Below are 20,918 nucleotides of genomic sequence, written 5' to 3'. Positions count from 1 at the left end.
ACTAAGTTCTCCTCCCTCAGAATCACCCGTGCCTGAGATGTCAGTTACTTCTCTGCACTAAGACCTAAATTCTTCTTTCTTCTTCACATGTCACTGCTGAGCTGTGACTAGACGGTGGCTTTCTGGATAGCTTATTAGCACCTCCAAACCAGCGTACCTACTGCTAAACTCTCTGTCTTGCTCCGCGTACTATATTGTCACCGTGGTGATTCATACGTTTCTCCACCCAGATGTTTAAGCCAGAATCATGTGTCTTGATGATCACCTCCATGTGGAATCGCTCACAAGGCACTCTTGATAAGCATTCTTTTTTTTTTTTTTTGCGGTACGCGGGCCTCTCACCGTTGTGGCCTCTCCCGTTGCGGAGCAACAGGCTCCGGACGCGCAGGCTCAGCGGCCATGGCTCACGGGCGCAGCCGCTCCGCGGCATGTGGGATCTTCCCGGACCAGGGCACGAACCCGCGTCCCCTGCATCGGCAGGCGGACTCTCAACCACTGCGCCACCAGGGAAGCCCACCAAGTGCTTTAAGCATCAAAATTCAGTCCTTGTACACTGTGCGCACAAACAAAACCTACTTTGAAACACTTTACTTGCTTTTAACAGCAGTAAGAAAACTAAGCAATATTATGGTCAACAGTGCTCCTTAAAGTTTAGAGTACTGTATAAGAGCATTCTTTTCCCTTAAAATTATTTCTGCCATCATCAACCTGCCCAAATTTTAAGGTGAGTTTTTCCGACGTTTGTATGGTTCCAAATCTTCACAGGAGCCAGGAAAGTGAAGGCTCCGTGTTTCAATCAAAAACTCTATCTCGGGCTTCCCTCGTGGCGCAGTGGTTGAGAGTCCGCCTGCCGATGCAGGGGACACGGGTTCGTGCCCCGGTCTGGGAAGATCCCACATGCCGCGGAGTGGCTGGGCCCGTGAGCCATGGCCGCTAAGCCTGCGCGTCCGGAGCCTGTGCTCCGCAACGGGAGAGGTCACGACAGTGAGAGGCCCGCGTACAGCAAAAAAAAAAAAAAAAAAAAAAAAAAACTCTATCTCCCTGAAAATGCTACTTAACCCAGTTGGCGTCATTTCCCAAGACAGTGGGGTTAACAAAATAACTATTCCACACTGTGCCAAAAATTATCAGCATGGGTCTAGACATCTTGACAAGACCAGAAGGTCCACCCTGAACCTAAATGTGTCTGGTCGGTCAGTGTTGTACGGTGGCTACAACTTCACTTTTGTATCATTCTACCTTATTGGCAAGCTACATTTCTAGGTTAACAGTTCTACCAAATATGGATATGAAAGGTTATTTTTAATAAGACAATGTTGCAAATTATGGTCAACCAACATCTTTTCATACCTCAAGCATTAAAAAATGAGATTCGTTACAAAAATATACAGAGACACCACAAACTGATAGCTGCCCATAACATTAAACAAACTGGACTCTTAAGAGTGGCTTCTCAATCGCACATCATTTTAATAATAACCATTGCCTGGTACAGGGAAAACTGACAAGTGTTTTTTAAGCATCATTGCAACATTGTATTCCTGATAATTTAAGTAAACCAAACTGTGAGTAAATGAATGATACATGCCTAAAAATATCATGGTTTTTACTATCAGTGGCCACTGGACTTAGGACTAGTCCAAGACCTTGATCTAGATTTTGACCTAGACCTAGACTGTGATCTTGACTGAGATCTGGATCTAGGTGGTGCTTTTTTCCTTGATTCCTTTTCATGTCTTGAGCCAGACGTATAATGTGTTTTGGAATGTGTTTTAGTGGTGCCTCTAGTTTTGGTGTGAGATGCAGACCTAGAATGTGATTTAGCCTTCATTTCTTTCTTGGGCTGGGACTTGGACTGTGATCTTGAATTGGATTTGGATCTTGAAAAAGATCGATTTTGGTGTTTGAATCTGTCATTGTCGGAACGGCTTCTGCTATGCCGTGGTCTTCCAGTCAGTCTGCTGTTTCTAGGACTATAAGATCTTCTATAGTTGTAATCAAAGGAAGGACTTCTTGATCTCCTTCTTTCAGTAACTTCGGCTTCTAGAACGTCTGTATCTGTCATAATCATCATAGAGTGAAGAGCTATACACATTCCTCCCTTCCTTGGCTTTCATCTGATTTGGAGTCTTTTGATCCCCCTGTGCAAATGTATTTCAGTTTGGCGTCCACAAATCCATTTTCTGTCCAAATTATGTAAAGCATCTTCTGTATCACGAACATCCTCAAATTGAACATATGCAAATCCTCTTGGACGGCGAGTGTAGAAATCAAGTGGAACATACACATCAACTATAGGACCATAACGACCGAATTCGCGTCGCAAATCTTCAGACCTGGTATCGTCCGCAAGTTCCTTACAAAGAGAGACGTGTTGGGGGGACGCAGGTACGGGGACATGATGATGGTGTGAGTCTCAGCAGGGACACTAAGGGACTCATCAAACCGTCTGCACCTCTGGCGCCGGATCCTCAAGACACAGCCAGAGAGCTCTGCTATGACCTATTTTATTTATTTTTTATGGAAGTGTAATTAATTTACAATGTTGTGTTAGTTTCAAGCATACAGCAAAGTGATTCCATTATACAGATGAATACATATGTATTCTTTTTCATATTCTTTTCCATTATAGGTTATTACAAGGTATTGAGTATAGTTCCCTGTTACATACAGTAGGTCCTACTTTATGTTATTTTTATTATTTCAAAATTTTAAGTTTTCTTAATAAGCCAGCACAAAGTATATGTTGGTGAATGTTTCATGTGAAATTGAAGAGATTATGTGTTCTGTTGTCCAGAGGGGTGTTCTGTAAATGTAAACAGAAATTATGTCAAATAAGTTGATTGCATTGTTTAGGTCTTCTGTGATCTTACTAATGTACTCTGTACTTGTTCTATCCCTTTGAGAAGAACAGTGAAGTCTTCAACTATAATTGTGGATTTGTCTGTTTCTCGTTTCAGTTTTTGCTTCATGTATCTTGATCTTCTATTGTAAGGTGCATATGCATTTAGGATTGTTGTGTCTTTTTGGAGAATTAACCTGTTTATCATGCCGCGATGTCCCTCTTTATGACTAATAATATTCCTTTTTCTGACGTCTTTATCTGTTATTAATATAGCAACTTCAGCTTTCTTTTGGTTAGTGTTTACGTAGTTCATTTTTTAATTCTTTTTAAACTATCTGTATCTTTATATTTGAACTGTTTCTTGCAGACAGCATATATTTGGTTCTTATTTTTTATTATCTATCTTTTAAGCTGCTTTCTGTTTGTTCCATCTGTTGTTTCTTCTTTTTTCTTTTATTATATTCTCTAATAAACAGCATGATTTGTAATTTCATTTTATCTGTTATATTAGCTTCTTTATTCATTTGTGTTAATGTTTTAGTGTTTGCCCTTGTGATTTGCAGTACACTGTACATCTTTAATTAATTAGAGCCACCCCTCAGATGTCATTTTATCACTTTACACATGTTATGTAAGGTCTTTCAAGGATCTTACCACAATATATTCTCTATTCCTCTCTCCCATCTTTTGTGCTTTTTTTCCCATAAATTTTACTTTTGCATATGCTATAAACATGCAATATGTTGTTACTATTTTTTACTTTTACTTTTTATTTTCAATCAATTAAAATAAAGAAAAAAAGAATTTTATGTTATATTCACTGATTCCATTTTCAACACCATTTCTTTGTGTCAGTCCAAATTTGTTTCCTCTCATATTCCTTCTGCCCGAAGAACTTCCCTTACCACTGTTTGTAGGGAAGGTCTGCTGGCAATGAATTATCTCAGTTTTTCTTTTTCTGAGAGTGTCTTTACTTCCTCATTTTTGAAAAATATTTTCACTGGGTGTAGAATTTTGGGTTGACTTTTTTTTTCTCCTTCAGCACTGCATTGTCTTCTAGCTACAATAAGTCCACTGTAATTTTAATCTTTGTTCCTCTGCATAGAATGTGCCTTTTTTTTTCTAAAGTGGAATTTGTTCTCTTTTTATCCTTCCTGTGTTCTCTGAATTTCTTGGATCTGTGTTTGCTTAGTGTCTGGGTTTTCTGTGTATGTGTGAATATTCTTTTTTTAAAATTTAATTTAATTTTTATTCTATATTGGAGTATAGTTGATTTACAATATTGAGTTGGTTTCGGGTATACAGCAAAGTGATTCAATTATAAATATACATATATCCATTCTTTTTCAGTTTCTTTTCCCATATAGGTAATTACAGAATATTGAGTAGAGTTCCCTGTGCTATACAGTAGGTCCTTATTGTTTATCGATTTTATATATAGTAGTGTATATATGTTAACCCCAAACTCCTAATTTATCCCTCCTTCGCCCCCCACACTTCCCCTTTGGTAACCATAAGTTTGTTTTCCAAGTCTGTAAGTCTGTTTCTGTTTTGTAAATAGGTTCATTTGTATCTTTTTTTTTTTTAGATTCTACATATGAGTGGTATCATGATATTTGTCTATCTCTGTCTTACTTACTTCACTTAGTATGATAATCTTTAAGTCCATCCATGTTGCTGCAAATGGCATTATTTCATTCATTTTTATGACTAATATTCCTTAGTGTCCATTTTTAATTTTGGAAAATTCTTGGCCATTATTTCCTCAAATATTAGTTCTGCCCTGGGAACTAATATTTCCTTCTGGGATTCTCTTTCTGGGATTCCAATTACATAGTGTATTAAACCATTTGATATTGTCTCACCACTCCTGGATACCCTGTTACGTCCCTCACGCACATATGTGCACATGCACACACACACGCGCGCGCGCGCACACACACACACACTCATCTTTATTTCTGTATTCTGGTTTGAGAATTTCCTATTGATGTATCTTCAAGTTCCTTGATTTTTTCTTCAACTATGTTGAGTGAATCTGTTGACGCCATTCCTCACCTATTTTACTGTGGATTTTTAAAATTAAAATTCTGGCATTTTCATTTGGTTCTTTCTTATAGTTTCCACCTTTCTGCTGAGCCTTCCAATCTGAGCTTACATGCGATCCTCCTTTTTCAGTAGATTCTTTGACATATCAATCATAGTTATTTTAAATTTCCTATCAGGAAGTTTCACCATCTGTGTCATAGTTGATTCTGGTTCTGCCAATTGCTTTGTCTATTGGGAGTGTGTTGTTTTTTCTTGCGTTCTCATATGCCCCGTATTTTTTGTTGTTGTTGAAATTTGGATACCTTGTGTAGTTCAGTAGAGACTGAGGTAAACAGTTTTCATGCTTAGAAACAGGCATGCCTTTCCTTTTTTCTAGCCCTTTCATGCGAGAGTTTGAGAAATCTAGTTAGGATGTAGGTTACGCTTGAAGTTTGTTGTCTCTATCGTGAACCTCAGTGAGCCATGAGCTTCACATTCCTCCAGTGGTACCTTGTGTTCAGGATCAGGCTGGGCTGTCAGAGGTGTTTTGTTTTTCCTCAATGTCTGCTCTGTTCTCAGCTTGAGGTTTCTTCTTTGCTGAACCTCATATCAGGTCTCCTTCCATACTTTTGTTCCTCTTTGAGCAGTGTTCTCTATGACTTGTTACTTGAACTCTGTTAGCATTTAGCATCACTACTGAGTGGAGACTGTATCCCTGGGTGTTTGGGGCGTGGCCTCCTGAGATCTCCTGCCACTTCCCCATCTGTAATTCTGAGCCCAGCATGTATTCTTTCTCCTCCCTCAAGAGTAGGTTGTTGGTTGTTCTGTTTCATTTGTTTTCTTCCCATGGCTGCAGTGGGTTTTTTCCAATACTCAAGGCTGGTGGGGTTAGTTCCTCTCCCTCCAGAAGATGAATGCTTTAGTTCTGTAGGAGAGATAGAGGGGAAGGTTCCAGGTGGAGTTCTGTGTTCTTCCCGTGGGAGTTGCTATTCCCTTTCCCAGGTATGCATTACAAGAGATGCTTTACTTAGACATTTTCTCAGCTTTTCTGTGAGCACTTGGTGGGGATTTGTGGAGACATGGACCTGAAGGTGGCTGGACTCCTCTAATTTCTGTGACCTCCAGGGGCTTCTGAATCTCTTGCCACTTCACCCCTAGCTTCCGCCCTGACTGAAGTCTTCTTCCTGGTGCCTGGATGTGTCTCTCACAAGTACGCACAGCTCATATTATTTCTCCTTGCAGTCAGCTGTCTTTCCTCAGATGTGAGGCCAGTTGTTTGCCTCACAGCCTCAGCTCTCCTGTGGGTACAAAACAGTCATGAATTTTCAGTGTGTCCAGATTTTTACTGTAAGTGTGGCAGTACTCTTTTTCTTCCTTTCCACATCCCTGAGTGGAAATTTAAAGTCCCCAGAGCTCTTATTTTCTTACTAAATCATTAAACTAAGGCAGCATTTACCAAACCTTAAAGTTTCAGGACCCTGTTACATAAAATTTGTTGAAAACCCCAAAGGTCTTTCTTTTCTGTAATAGATGATAGATAGATAGATAGATATTTACTGTATTAGAAATTAAAACATATTTTAAAATAATTTATTAATTAATTTAAAAATAAAACCAATAAACCCATTATATATTAACATAACTTTTTTTGAAAATTAAACACATTTATAGAACAAAATATATTTAGCGATAAACATTTTACTGATTGTTTTATAATGTTCCAAATCTATTTGCTGCCTGGTTTAAGAGACAGTGCAGTTGGAATTTCATATCTCCTTTCTGCATTCAGTGGGTTGCTGTGTGACATCATATAACCTCTGGAAAATTCCACTGTAAACTCATGAAGGAATGAGAGTGAAAAGTAGAAATGATGTTTTAGCATTATTATGAAAATAGGTTTGACTTTGCAGACTTGAACAAGTTGGGGTTGACCTCCCCCAATGGGAGGAAATGAAACTATACCCCTCACACAAATGAATATTTATCAAGTCCCAGTGTGTTAGAAGGTTCCGTTTTCTTATAAGATACTACACTTCTGAGATCTTAGGAAAGGGAAAAATATAAAGGCAAATACGGATCTAGTAAAGGACTGAAGTCATGTTTGAACCTAGGTCCACCTGACTCTAAGCCTATGTTCTGTCTCCCATGCCCTTCTGTCTTGGATGGATTGGAAAACAGGCACACCAAAGTGCACTCCACAGTTAGCACTTGTTTCCTATAGCATCTACATTGGTCTTCCCCAAACTGGGAACAGCATCTTGCACCCTCTGTAGCTACAAATAATGTTTAGAAGGTTGTTGGATCTTCTAGAAAGGTAAGTCATGAGCATGACCTTTGGATATTTAGAATTGTATAGGTCTATATGTATACAGGCAATTCATAGGTTTCTTACTGTTTCATATATTAACCCAGCATGTTTAATACTTTTCAAAAGTTCCCCTTGTATGTTGTTTTACAAATATCTGACGGATATCAACGTGGAACTTTTATTTTTCGTGAGTGAAAGGAATTAAAAATCTGGAATTTGTTATCAATAAAATGCGCCTATTTTGATATTAGCAGACTGTTAGCAGTCTCACCTTGGCACAGCTCATCTTTGGAACTTGCAATTATTATAAGTTATTCACGAAGGATGTAATTGTCAGGACACCTGATAATATAGAGTGAGAGGACAGACAACATTATATGATGGAGTGTGAACAGGTGCTTTGTTCTTTCTTCGAGTCCGCTGCATCTTTGTTGAATTTCATGATGTATTAATATGTCACTACACGTTTAGGTCCTGAAGCATGAAATATATTCTAGCCAGGATGCTTGCCAAGATACTAGTGCCAGAGTTGGAACGCTAGAGTGTGTTTATTCAACAGCATTAACATACTAAATAGGGTTGCACGTTTATATTTTACTGTGAAGCCTCAAAGTGATTAAAAGAGGAGAGAGGGAAAGAGAACTGACAGGTTCTGTAAAAACTAAAACGGAATCAATTCTCAGGCACACACCAATATCATTCATAATGCAAATGTCCATGATATAAATAGCCTGCTTTATTGAACTCCTACTGTGTTTCATTTTGTTAGGCTCTTTCCTGACATTGTTTCTGTCCTTCACAACTACCCTTGAGGTGGGTGATGCTCCCATTTTACAGATGAAAAAACTGAGGTTCAGAGACATAAGAAACTTAGTCCCAAACCCCAAATTAGTAAGTGACAGAGCTTATATTTGAGCTTGTATCAGCTGAGGTGCAAAATCTATCCATGTCACTTACATTCCACCAATCTTTTTTTTTTTTTTGCAACAGTAGAGAAAAGGTAAGCCAAATTTATAGTCGAAATATTAATATTTGTGCTTAGAAACTTGAGTTGTTAATTCTCTATTAAAAGGCAATTCATTATGCAGCATTATATCCTAAGGATTTGACAAATCTGTAACCTGATTCATTGCATACAAGTTTTCTGATTTAAAAAATTTAGTTTAGTAAGGTTTTTCAGTGAGTATGAGACAGACAGCGTACTTGATTTAAAAGCTCTTTGAAAATTATTAATTGACTAAAAATTGTTCCTCTGATATTAACAGCTGTTATGTAAACATCATGTCCTTGGCCATAAGCAGGAGGAGGGGTGGGAAATTGTATTTCAGTGGACCCAGTGTTCAATCTTGTTTTATATAATGTCACAAAATCCTGTACAGTGACCATCATCTTTTCTTTAGAGGCAAAGAACTATAGATTCAGATGAGAACCAACTTGTGCAAATTGATGCATCTCATAATTGGCAAAGTCAGAATTCATGTATGAGAATATCACACGTTCATTTGACCATAAGAAGATGCCAGCAACTCTCACTTTGCTGAGAGGGACTATCGTCTCTACGTCACTTATTATGATTCTTGTAGCAGAGTAAACATTTGTCATAATCACGTTGATTATATACTATACTAAGCATCCCGTAAACGTAACTCTTTCATGTACTCCAAATCCAAACAATTAGGTAACTTTGTGTACTTTTTTATGAGTAAAACAAAATAAACTATTTCATCTTTATTTTGAAAGGCAATTTCCAGGACATGTCCTGGCAGTAGTTTAAATTTACTTTAATGTCTTCATAAAAAGGGACCAAAATAAACATGTTATTGAATATTTTCTATATTCTATCTTAGCGTTGTCTTAGGTCTTTAAATGGATTTTCTTATTTGATAATCACAAAAATTCCATTTGGTACTGTTTTCGGTCATATTAGAGATTGAAGAAATGAGGTCCATAGAGTTGTAGCTCTGACCACCTTCACATGGTCAGTCTAAGTCTGACATTGAACACGCAGTGTCAGATTCAGAGCCTAAGGATGAAGAATGGTAATTGGTACTCATTTTGATGATCTTGTGGCACCCCAAAAGAGAAATCCTTTCTGGATTGTCAAGAAGGATTGTGAAATGTTTCTAAAAAACATTCTTGAAGTATAGAATATATAAATAGAATGCAGTAAACAGTTTCCAGCTGGATGAATTTTCAGTGATCACATCCATGTCAATAGCCTCCAGATAAGAAGCAGAGCATTATTAGTTCTCTGGGAGCCCATATTCCCTCTTCGACCCATTACCACCCTTCCAAGGAAACCTCTGTCCTATACCTAACACTATGTTTGTTCTGCCTGAGTTTGAACTTTATAAAAAATATACTGTGTGTGTTCTTTTGTATGTTTTTTTCCTGGAAATCTTATACTTTATTTTTTTAATACCTTTATTGGAATATAATTGGTTTACAGTGCTGTGTTAGTTTCTGTTGTACAACAAAGTAAATCAGCTACATGAATACATATATCCCCATATCCCCTCCCTCTTGAGCCTCCCTCCCACCCTTCCTATCCCACTCCTCTAGGTCATCACAGAGCATTGAGCTGATCTCCATGCGCCACGCAGCAGCTTCCCACTAGCTATCTATTTTATGTTTGGTAGTGTATATATGTCCATGCCACTCTCTCACTTCATCCCAGCTTTCCCTTCACCCACTGTGTCCTCAAGTCTGTTCTCTTGATTGCGTCTTTATTCCTGCACTGCAACTAGTTCATCAGTACCGTTCTTTTAGATTCCATGTATGTGTGTTAGCATACGGTATTTGTTTTTCTCTTTCTGACTTACTTCACTCTGTATGACAGACTCTAGGTCCATCCACCTCATTACAGATAACTCAGTTTCGTTCCTTTTTATGGCTAGTATTCCATTGTACATATGTACCACATCTTCTTTATCCATTCACCTGTCGATGGACATTTAGGTTGCTTCCATGTCCTGGCTATTGTAAATAGTGCTGCAATGAACATTGTGGTACATGTCCCTTTTTGAATTATGGTTTTCTCAGGGTATATGCCCAGTAGTGAGACTGCTGGGTCATGTGGTAGTTCTATTTTTCGTTTTTTAAGGAACCTCCATACTGTTCTCCATAGCGGCTGCACCAATTTACATTCCCACCAACAGTGAAGGAGGATTCCTGTTCTTTTGTGTTTGGCTTCTAACTTAGAAACTGACCCTGAGATGCACATTCACATGCTGGAAGTGCACTGGGAAGTCCTCTTGGCACCTTCACCTGGAGGGAGTGGGTGAAGGAGGTTTCAGCAGGAGGAAACTGAATTGAGATGCAGTTGTACCAAAGACCTGAGACAGTCCCACATGGAACTCCAGGGCTGGGTGGCCAGGATGGGCAAGGGGCCCTGTACCTCCACCTTGGCCATCTCAGTCTTGAAGCGGGGATTGGGGACTCTTAGAGTCCACCCACTGGACCATTGAGATCGCTCCATTCATTTACCCTTGTGGGGAAAAGCTCCCCAAGGGGAAAGGGGGGATAAATTGGAAATTTGGGATTAACAGATACACACAACCATGCGTAAAATAGATAAACAACAAGGACCTTCTGTATAGAATAGGGAACTATACTCAGCATCTTGTCATAGCCTATGATGGAAAAGAATCTGAAAAAGAATATATGTATATGAATCACTTTGCTGTACACCTGAAACGTTGTAAATCAACTATACTTTAAAAAGAGGGAAGATAGAAAATCAGAGGTTAAAAAACAAACAAACAAAAAAACTAAGCAATAATAAACTTAAAAAAAAAAACAACCTCCTCCAGGATTTTGGTTGGTCTGTTTTCTCAAGAAAACTTGCAAGAGGAGGTCTAGTGGGGTAAAGTAAAGCCCTTGCTTCAGCAGCTGGTCTCTGGGCCACAACTCGTCATCCCCTTCCTCTCCTACCAGTTCTAGAGCCCCTCACTCACACAGTTACAGCACCTCTGCTTGTCTGGACAGATAACCTTGTAGAGTGATCCAGGTCATCATCTCTAAAGGGTCTGCGTTCCTGAACACCATGCCCTTCTCAGACTGCAGCACTTGTCCATCTACCACCACAGTTGGTCAGGAGGATACAAAAAAAATGCCCCCCAGGGACTTCCCTGGCGGTCCAGTGTTTGAGACTTCGCCCTCCAATGCAGGGGGCACGGGTTCAATCCCTGGTCGGGAAACTAAGATCCCACATGCCTCGCAGCCGAAAAACCAAAATATAAAAACAGAAACAATATTGTAACAAATTCAATAAAGGTTTAAAAAATGGTCCAAATCAAAGAAAAATCTTTAAACAAAAATTAAAAAAAAAACGCCCTGCAAATTATCTGAGTGCTAAACATGTCCTTCCCTGCCCTGTTGAGATACATCTGCTTATCTTCCCCTAATGTTCAGAATCAAGTATTGCTGCCAGAATTGTGACTTCTTTCCAGGTCTGTTAGTCTCTTGGTACAAGGTGCTCAGAGTGACTGGGGGGTAGCTGTAGTTTAAAGTTTCATTTTTCCCTTGACGTGTCCCCTGGGGAAGTGTTTCCTCTCTGGGAACCAGCCCTTTAGACCTTTGGTACCTACAGTTTTGAGTACAGGAAGCACAAATTTCCCAAATGGGTCACTGGGAGAAACGTTAAATGAGTCACTCTTACGTCCACCCCTTGGTTCCTAAACAATCATCATGATTTAGGGTATAGATTGCATCCTAGAAATATGGTGCCCCGTGCTGGCACGTTGCCATACCCAAGCAGGGACCTCAACGCAAGTTCAAAAGGCCATTCCATCCTCTGTTGGGCTAGCAGCTTTTGGGTGGTGTGACATGTGATAGGACTGGTGGATCCTCATAGTAATGTGTCTGCTTCCATCCATCATTTGGTATAGGTGGTCCTCTGGTCCAGTGTGATATTACCCAGCCTCCTTTACCTGTGGAGTAAATACAAGCCCGTGGACAGTGGTTCTCTTTGAGATCCTTTGGGCAGTGAAAGCAGACTCATACTTGGAGTAGGTATCAGTTCCAGTTGAGGTGAATCACTGCCTTTTCCAGCGTGTACGGTTTCCAGTGTATGTCAGCTGGCCAAGCGTCTGGTGATTCTCCCAGAGGGATAATGCCCTATTAGGGTATCAGTGTTGCTTTCTGTTGCTGGTACCTTTGACAAGTGGCTGGGCAGTCGGTAGATCATGAGGATGTTGGCCCTGTGCACAGCATCCAGGTCCGCTGCCACGGCCTCTCTGTTCACGTACCCATTGTACTACCGCTGGAGTGGTCAAGGGGCTGCTGGCTGGTGTCTGTTGACCAGATCATCTGTCTGCCTGGTTGTGTCTGCCTCTTCTGGAGTGGCTGTTCCCTGGAGGGCTCTAACATAGGTTAACAAGTCCTTCAAGCTCTTCATACTTTGTGCTCACTCCCATGGTCATTCCAAGACCCTCTCCCCAGACCTCCTTCCTCTCAATTTCTTAAAAATTTTATTGAAGTATAGTTGATTTACAATGTTGTGTTAATTTCTGCTCTACAGCCAAGTGACTCGGTTATACATATATATATATTCTTTTTCATATTCTTTTCCATTATGGTTTATCACAGGATATTGGGTATGGTTCCCTTGCTATACAGTAGGGCTTTGCTTCCTCCCAGTGATTCTTCTTCCATGTAGCACTGCCTGGAATTTTGCACCCTGTATCCAATAGCCCTTGATTCCTCTAAGTATTCCCCTTTCCCTAGTCTCTGGGTACTGAGTAAATGGTTGTAGACCCCTTTGTGGAAGGACTGGCTGAATCATTAACATACATACTTGCCATGGGTTTCTGGGTCCTTCTTAGGAACCCAGTTTTCCCGTTAGTTAATGGGCTTGGTGTCCGAAAACTGGCTCAGGTCCAGACATCAGGCCAAGGATCGTGAATTTTTGTTGAGGCAGCCCTTCTCAACTTCCTGATTACCCACCTTTGATTTGTTTTGATCATATAATTGGACAGTATCCTTGTTGGCTGCCCATCTTTTTTTCCCACAGAGAATGCTGAGTTTGATTAACCGTCCCCATTACCCTGAATAGGTCATCAATTCCTGGCTGCCTTTCTTGATGATAATCGTGCTCATCTTTGCCGTCAGGAGCATTGCTCTGTAACAGCGTCTCCTACAATCAGCCCTGGCGTAGGAGAACAGCACCGCCAAGCGTGTCAACATAGTCTGTACCTGTGTAACTAGGTCATTTCTTATGACTTTGGTAAACTGTGTGTCCTCCAGGACCTCCCACAGAATGTGGTCACCTGGTAGGTGTTCTGGCCTTAGTATATCCTGGAAGATATACTCTGTCATGCCCACTTGTCTGTACATTTTGGTCCTTTTTTTAAATTGTCTGCCACGGTGTGGACATCGCTTCCTCCAAATCTCTGAGAACTATTTTAGCAACACGTTTGTACTGTCTTCTAGGTTCATGTTTAGGGTGTTACACCCTGTATCATGGAGGATTGTTCCCGTATCAGTAAGCTGTTCCTTATTAAACTGTATGTCCCTCCCCACTAGGTCTGGGACTCTCAGCGTCCTACCTGGACCCGTTCTCTCAGCTCTGGCCGTGCGTGTTTGTTTGGTCCCACAGCTCCTTCGGTATTCTAGACCCTCTGCTCTGCCAGCAGACCCAGCACTTACCCAGCCAGGTTGTGTCGTGACCTGACCTAGTAATTTTTCTGGCAGATCGGAGGGGAAGTGGACTGTACTGTAACGGTGACGTTTGTTGTCTTACAAGGAGAGGCCTCAGCAACATCTTTATCCAGGGACTGGTGCCAGCCTTAGAGAGGGGAGTGGGCTGCTCTGTTAGGCCAAGGAGGTTCAGGGCAATCTCGTGATACAATGTTTTCAAGTGCATTGACTGAGATGTTCTTATCTCAGATCTCAGGCTCCCTCTCCTTCCCAACAAGGGACCTGACCTTGGCTCAGCAGACTCGCTGGGGCCGGCTGAGCAGTCAAGTTTCCCCTTATTTAAGCCCAGATTCTCTGACTTCAGGAGCTGAGGGTCTCTGTATATGTTAACCAAGGAGGCTGTGTAGTGCCTCTTGCAATATGAGGATACCTGCCACCCCTGCCGATTCTCCCTGTATAAGCGTGTCCCATCAGGATAATAGCACTTCTGCTCTCCTTGAATCTGGGCTGAGTTTGTGACTGGCTTTGACCAATAGGATGTGGCGGAAGTGATGGTTATGTTCCTGGGCTTCTGAGCCCATTAGAGGCCTGGCAGCTTTCTCTTTCTCCTCTTGGAACCCAGCCACGGTGCTATGAGGAGCCCAAGCCACAGGGGGAGGTCACATGAAGGACAAGTGAGGTGCTTCACTTGAAATTCTAAGCCGATGTCTTAGGCACAAGCCAGAATCCAGCGCCAGCGTAGGAGTGAACCACGTCGCATGGGCCCTGAGATGACTCCAGGCAACGTGACGGGAAGAAGCAAAGCTGCCCAGCTGAGCCCGGTCAACCCACAGATCACAAGAGATAATAAAATGGCCGTTGTATTAAGCCCCTAAGGTTGGGGTGGTTTCTTATGCGTCAGTGGAGATCAGAGAGAGTTCGCCTGAGCTTCACGCTGCGCTGTACATTGGTAGCCTCAGTTTTTCACTGTCTTTCTCTAGTGTATCCTTAGCAAGAGCCAGTTGATCCCATTGCCCTTAGAATGACTACTTCACCCAAATCTGTCAGACAGCCACGATATTGTATAGTGTCTTCCCTTCCGCCAGTAGAAATTTTCATAATTGCACCGTTATCACGTCCCAGGGGCTGTCAGTTCTCTACTGGTGTTGGGTCCTCCTTGTTAGTTGTTGGGTGGGCGTTGTTATGCCATTCCTGGTATTAACCCTCTTGAGTCCACCAGGAAACGCTCTGAACCTCAGAGGTTTGCAGGAAACAACAACATCTATAAGGGAAAGAGAGGAGCAGGTGAGGCAGGGGGAGAATTTGAACTAAGAGGTAGCAACACTAAGGGCCTCCGCCAAACCTGTGGGATGCTCGGGACCGAGACCAGCCCTTCAGAGACGTCCTGCATTGAAGCAGTAGTGCCATGGCCACATCACAGCCATTCATGGGATGCCGTTGATCCCTTTGACAGAGGAATCCAGGCGTGAGCCTTCAGCGGTCAACACCCCTGGCAGCCAGGAAAATGAATGGCTTGGGTGTTGGGGGGGGTTCTGTGTGGTACACCAGACCAGCTACTACAGTTTCTTTTGTTGATCGTAATGGTGAGATTCATCCATGTGGTTGAGTGTAGCTATTAATTGTCTGTCCTCATCGTGTGACTATACTGAACTGTACTGATGGGTTCTATTGCTCTGAACATTCTTGATCAGATCTTTTGATGAACGTGTATATATATGTAGGTATATGTGTATATATTTGGGGGGATGATACACCTGAGAGCAAAATTGCTGGATCAGAGTAGATACGTATCTCCAGCTTTAGCAGATACAGTTTTCCAAGATGTTTTAACCAATGTATACTTCTATCAGGAATGCACGAGGGTTCCGTTCCATATAGTTTCATATTTCCTTTTAATTTTTGGAAATGTGATACTTTTATATACATATATGAGTATTTCTAATAATTCTTAATTAGAATGATACATTATTTAGAAATTTTGGGAATTCACTAACATTTAAAAAAGTCGAAGTTAATTTTATTTGGTTGCTTTGATATATTGGTATTGAAAATCTGGCTAGATTTATTGAATTTTTCTACCCATTTAATTTTTATCTGCTTAAAGCTTTAGCATATATAATTGGAGGATTGATTTCCTTTTACCAATGTTAATTTTGTGTGTCTAGATCCCTTCAAAAGGAGATAAATCTGTAGTTGTTGAATTTTCTAGATTTGTATATTCTTCGATAGAGGTAGGAAGACCAAAGTGTTATCATTTCTCAACATGATGTATATCTTTGAGGGGCCCAGATTCATGGCTATCGTGCTGTGCTTGACTGCTTTCCACACATGAACTTCCCTAAAGATTTTAACCACCTTGGAAAGAAACAAATAAAAAAATTAACCCTAGTCTAAGGTGTCGTCTTTTTTTGTTTTTGTTTTTGGCCGCGTGGTATGTGGGATCTTAGTTCTCCGACCAGGGATTGAACCCGCACCCCCTGAAGTGGAAGCATTGGAGTCTTAACCACTGGACCACCAGGGAAGTCCCTGTCATCTTTTTTTTAGCATCATTTTTTAAATGAACACTATCAGTTTACCAGAGTCACGTGCCTTTTCTCACCTAGTATTTTATTATGGTTATTTTCCTTGTCAAAAGAAATCTGCATCATTTCATTTTATATATTCATAGTTTAGATGTATCAGAATTTATTTAAATAACAGTGCTGAACATTGGGATTGTTTTCATTTTCTTGGCTCTTGTAAATAATGCTAATTATATATAAAAATATAGCTTTTCATGCTATTTTATCAATTAAGCTTAAATTTTGGAAGGAATTATTAGCTTGGGTTAAAGAGTTTTTCTAGATATTGTCGAATTACCTCCAGAAATATTCTTATTTGCTAACGTGTTACCTCTGCTGTTGGGTCTACAATTTTCCTACACTTTTGCTGCTGACACAGCATTTACAGTGTATCACTTTTGCCAGGCTGATATATGAATAATATATGTTGTTGCTTTAAATTTTATTGCTTGTTTAGTAGTGAGATGGAATATTTTAGCATATTTTCATTGGACATTTTATTATTTCTTTTGCAGATTGTCTTTCATCTGTTTTTAATTGGTTTGTTCATCTTTTATCAATTAATACCAACTATAAACCCTTTGCTTTCCCATATGCCAATATGGCCTATATGCCATATCCTATATGTCAGTGTCATGATTGTATCTTGCCTTTGCTTTTCAACTCTTCCTGTAATTTTGACAGATTCCTTTTTTTTTGTTTATGGTTTATGCTTTATGGTTTAACCTGATGCTTTTAGGACCTTTCCAGCCCCCAGGTTTTCCTCTGATTTAGATCTCAAATTAGACGTGTCAGCCAGAGTGGACTGCTTACTAGTCTAGTTCTGTGGTTTTTCATGGTATTTTCTATGCCTGGCATAGCACTCCACCCCCAGACATACGAATATACACACCACTATAACTGCTATAAAGAATAAGCACCTGGTAAATATCAACCCTTTTGTCAAGACTTTGGTCAAAGATGACCGTCTCTTGGAACCTTCCCTGAGTCTCCTCCCTTCCTCCTATCTGTAAAGTTGACTGTTCTTTTTTCCTTGTTTCCTCTATCATCCTCAAAGTAACTATTATAAGACCTCCAACACTTTAAGGCTGGCATGCTCTTACTGAACTGTAAATTTTTTTGGACAAATTTTGTATTATGTCCATCTCCATACTCCCAGCAATGTAGGATACTTACACAGCAGATGTCTGTTGGGTACTTTCAGATACACGATTGATTGAAATGATTTGCCCAGGCTTGGAGGGCTGCTAAGAAGCACAGCCCAGTCTAATCCCAACATTCTGTTCACTTTAGAAAATTTTTTTATTGAAGTATGGTTGATTTACAGTATTGTATAAGTTTCAGGTGTACAGCGTAGCTGAATATACATATATATATAGATTCTTTTCCCTTATAGATTATTACATAATGTAATATGTAATTACATATATCTGATTAACCTCTTTCTGATTAACCTATTTTGTTCATAAATATAAAAAGTTTCCTCACATTTAGTGGATTTAATAAAACATTTTAAATATATAGTTACGAGTTCAACTTTGACCCCTCATACATCTTAATGTCCTAAAGGAATTTTAAACTTAATATATGTTTTCACAGTTGGATAACACAAAGTTACTGATTGCTGTTTAGGTATCTATTGGCCATAGAGTAGACTGCAGCTGTTGCTACCCTGCACAATAAATCCTTCTGCTCTCGAAAAGCTACAATCAGCAGTCCACTCTGTTGGTTTAAATCTGTGATTCCTTTCTTTCAGGGACCCCTGGACACATTACTCTGTCTGTGCTCCTGTGATGCCTAAGTCACACTTGTTAAAATACAGATTCCTGGCCATTTCACCTCTGTGGTCTTAGGATTATGCTTTTCGAATAAGATCTCCAGGTGCTACTGATGTACACTAAATAATTCCATATCACTCTTTCTTGGCCACTAAATTCTCAATGTCTGACAAATTAGTAAGTGTAATGAATTCTTCTCAATTTTATATAAGGAAAACTCAAGGGGGAAAAAAAAGACTTTATCATGCTTAAGATAGTAATCGGCACTTTCATTTTAGATTGTCTTTCTTACCAGCAGCTATGGCTAGCTTTTTTGTTCTATCTAGGATAGGCAGCATTATTTTTGCCAAAAAAAAAAAAAAATTAAGAAAACGCAAAGATGAGGTTTAAAGCGTTCAACTTCTTTCCCACCTTTCATCCAACCAAAGCCTGTGAACGTCAACTAAGAAACCGCAGTATCTGTTTCAGCAGAAGAGTGTTGTGTTGCCAGCCATAATGGGCATCACTTGGGCTCAACTTACAGCTGAAAGAAATGTTTGAAACTTTTAATCTGACTGTTGATCATTTGGGAATGCTTCCACTGCCATTAGTAACAGTGTATAACTTGATTTCCTGCTTTTTACATGATTTACCCAACCCGATGTTAGTCTCGATACCCTGATAATGTCTAGGCTTCGAAGGAGTGTAGAAGATTTTGCCATTTTTTTAGCTATCCAAGAGAAGAGTTAATTTATGGTAGAATATGGAAAAAAGGACATCCATTGCTCTCAGAAATCGTAAACTTTGGTAGGTGCCTGAGATGGAGGAAAGGAAACCTTCAAACCTTTGAAGCCAGAGTAGATTGTTCTACAGCAGCGTTCTTAGTGTGTTGTCCCTGGCCAGCAGGATCAGGACGCAGGGAGCTTGTCAAAAATGTAAATTTTCAGGCCCCACCCCAGATCGACTGAATCAGAAACCATGCGAGTTGGCCCAGCAATCTGTGCATTAACAGGCCCTCCAGGTGGTTCTTATGAGGGCTAGAGTTTGAGAACCATTGCTCTGAAGCGTCCTTTGTGAACCTAAGAGGCAGTCCAACTATGCGTTCTTTCAGTACCCCAAATGTAATACCTGATGATCTATTTCCATTGATCTAGATCAGTGCTTCTGGGCCAGCCCTTCTAGAAGCACCAGGCTGCCATCCACCACCAGCAGGTGCTGAAGCAGCGGGCTAGGCACCTCTGCCTGTCCTTTCTCTGTTCAGGACAACAGCAGGAGAATTGTCCTTGATGATACATGTAGGGCAAAACTGGAATGTTTTTGGAAAATAATCCAGGTCAGCTTCCCTCTAGCTAAAATTCACCAGATCAGCCTGATGTTAATATCTTGTCAAAGTCTTTGTTGGTTTTCTCTAGTCCTAAATGCGGCACCTGGACCGTTCTTGGCTGCTCGTGTAAATGAGGCAGATCCTGGGTTTGTTGGCATACCAGTGCCTTCTGAAGACAGGGCTTTGACAGTGATGCTCTCAGGGCCGTTCTGAGACTCGACCTATGTTGCTTTTTGCCCATATCAAATTGCTGCTTAGAATGCATAATAACTAGGCTGTACTTACACACAATTATGCACAGAAGGAGAAGAGGCAGGTCCTGGGAAATGCAAGATGCTTACAGAATAGGTGCCTTAGCTACACACACCTTGAAGGTTTCTTTCCTTTTTTTTTTTTTTTTCCTTTTTTGCGGTACGCGGGCCTCATCACTGCTGTGGCCTCTCCCGCTGCGGAGCACAGGCTCTGGACGCGCAGGCTCGGCGGCTATGGCTCACGGGCCCAGCCGCTCCGCGGCATGTGGGATCCTCGCGGACCGGGGCACGAACCCGTGTCCCCTGCATCGGCAGGCGGATTCCCAACCACTGCGCCACCAGGGAAGCCGTCCATTTTTTAAAATCCCTTTCCAATAGATGGCTTGCTCTATGCGGACCTGCTTCTCCACCTCTCTCTCAACAAAACCTGCTCCTACACCTGTAATTTGAAAAAGGTGGGCATCACATACTTGGGGGTTAATTGTGCTGTCAGAGTGTTGCCTTTACTTTCAACAGCCTCAACAAAGGATTTCTGAGAAAAGATGGGGAAAAAACTTTACTAAACATCCTAGCATAGAGGGAAAACACCTCAAAACACTCGGCATCATTTATTATGTTTACATTTTTGTTTCTCTACTCATTAGGTGTTTAACTTTGGACAAATAGCCTCTGACCTTTAGTTTCATCACCAGTAAAATAGGATCTTACTACCTATTTTTACAGGGTTATTTTGTGTGGTAGATATAATTAATGCAAGGTGAATGTACATAAGTGGCTGCTTAAAAGCTGGTAACTATCATTTGTTACTCGTTGTTATTTTTAGGGCTTCATGTTGGGAGTAGAAGATTAACTTTATTTGCAATGCAGAAATGCTAAGAAAGTGGTTTTTAAAAATAGAAATATATCCTTTCTTTTTAACAGTTTGACATTGAAATGAGTTATCAAAAATATGTTTTGAAATCACCTCCCCTAAAGGTCTTCAAGATAGGTCACATTGGATGTGGAAGAGGCTGGCTGTCTTAGATGACTAAACTCTAAAAATTCTTCCCCATTTTGAAATTTAGTGAGTTTATCCTTGGCCTGATGGACACCTAGAAAATTTATTTAAGTGACACAGGTGAAAGCAAAGAAATAACAGTTGTTCTCCACTGACCAGTTTTAGTGTTTGTGGTCTCTCTAGTTATCTTTTAGTGGTAGCAATAATG

At 40.5% G+C, this 20,918-nt stretch overlaps 1 protein-coding gene and 1 pseudogene across 9 annotated transcripts in view; one reads left to right on the top strand and one right to left on the bottom strand.

Annotated features, from left to right (window-relative positions):
* Nucleotides 1-20,918, top strand: part of DLGAP1 (DLG associated protein 1) — a 1,249,700-nt gene that overhangs the window by 443,698 nt on the left and 785,084 nt on the right. The window lies entirely within an intron of this gene.
* On the bottom strand, nt 1,548-2,400 carry LOC115842064 (serine/arginine-rich splicing factor 10 pseudogene; annotated as a pseudogene).

Source organism: Globicephala melas, chromosome 13, assembly GCF_963455315.2.
Source record: "Globicephala melas chromosome 13, mGloMel1.2, whole genome shotgun sequence".
NCBI classification, from domain to species: domain Eukaryota; kingdom Metazoa; phylum Chordata; class Mammalia; order Artiodactyla; family Delphinidae; genus Globicephala; species Globicephala melas.
The sequence above is the reverse complement of the archived record's forward strand: the minus strand, read 5'-3'. Positions and strand labels throughout refer to the sequence as shown.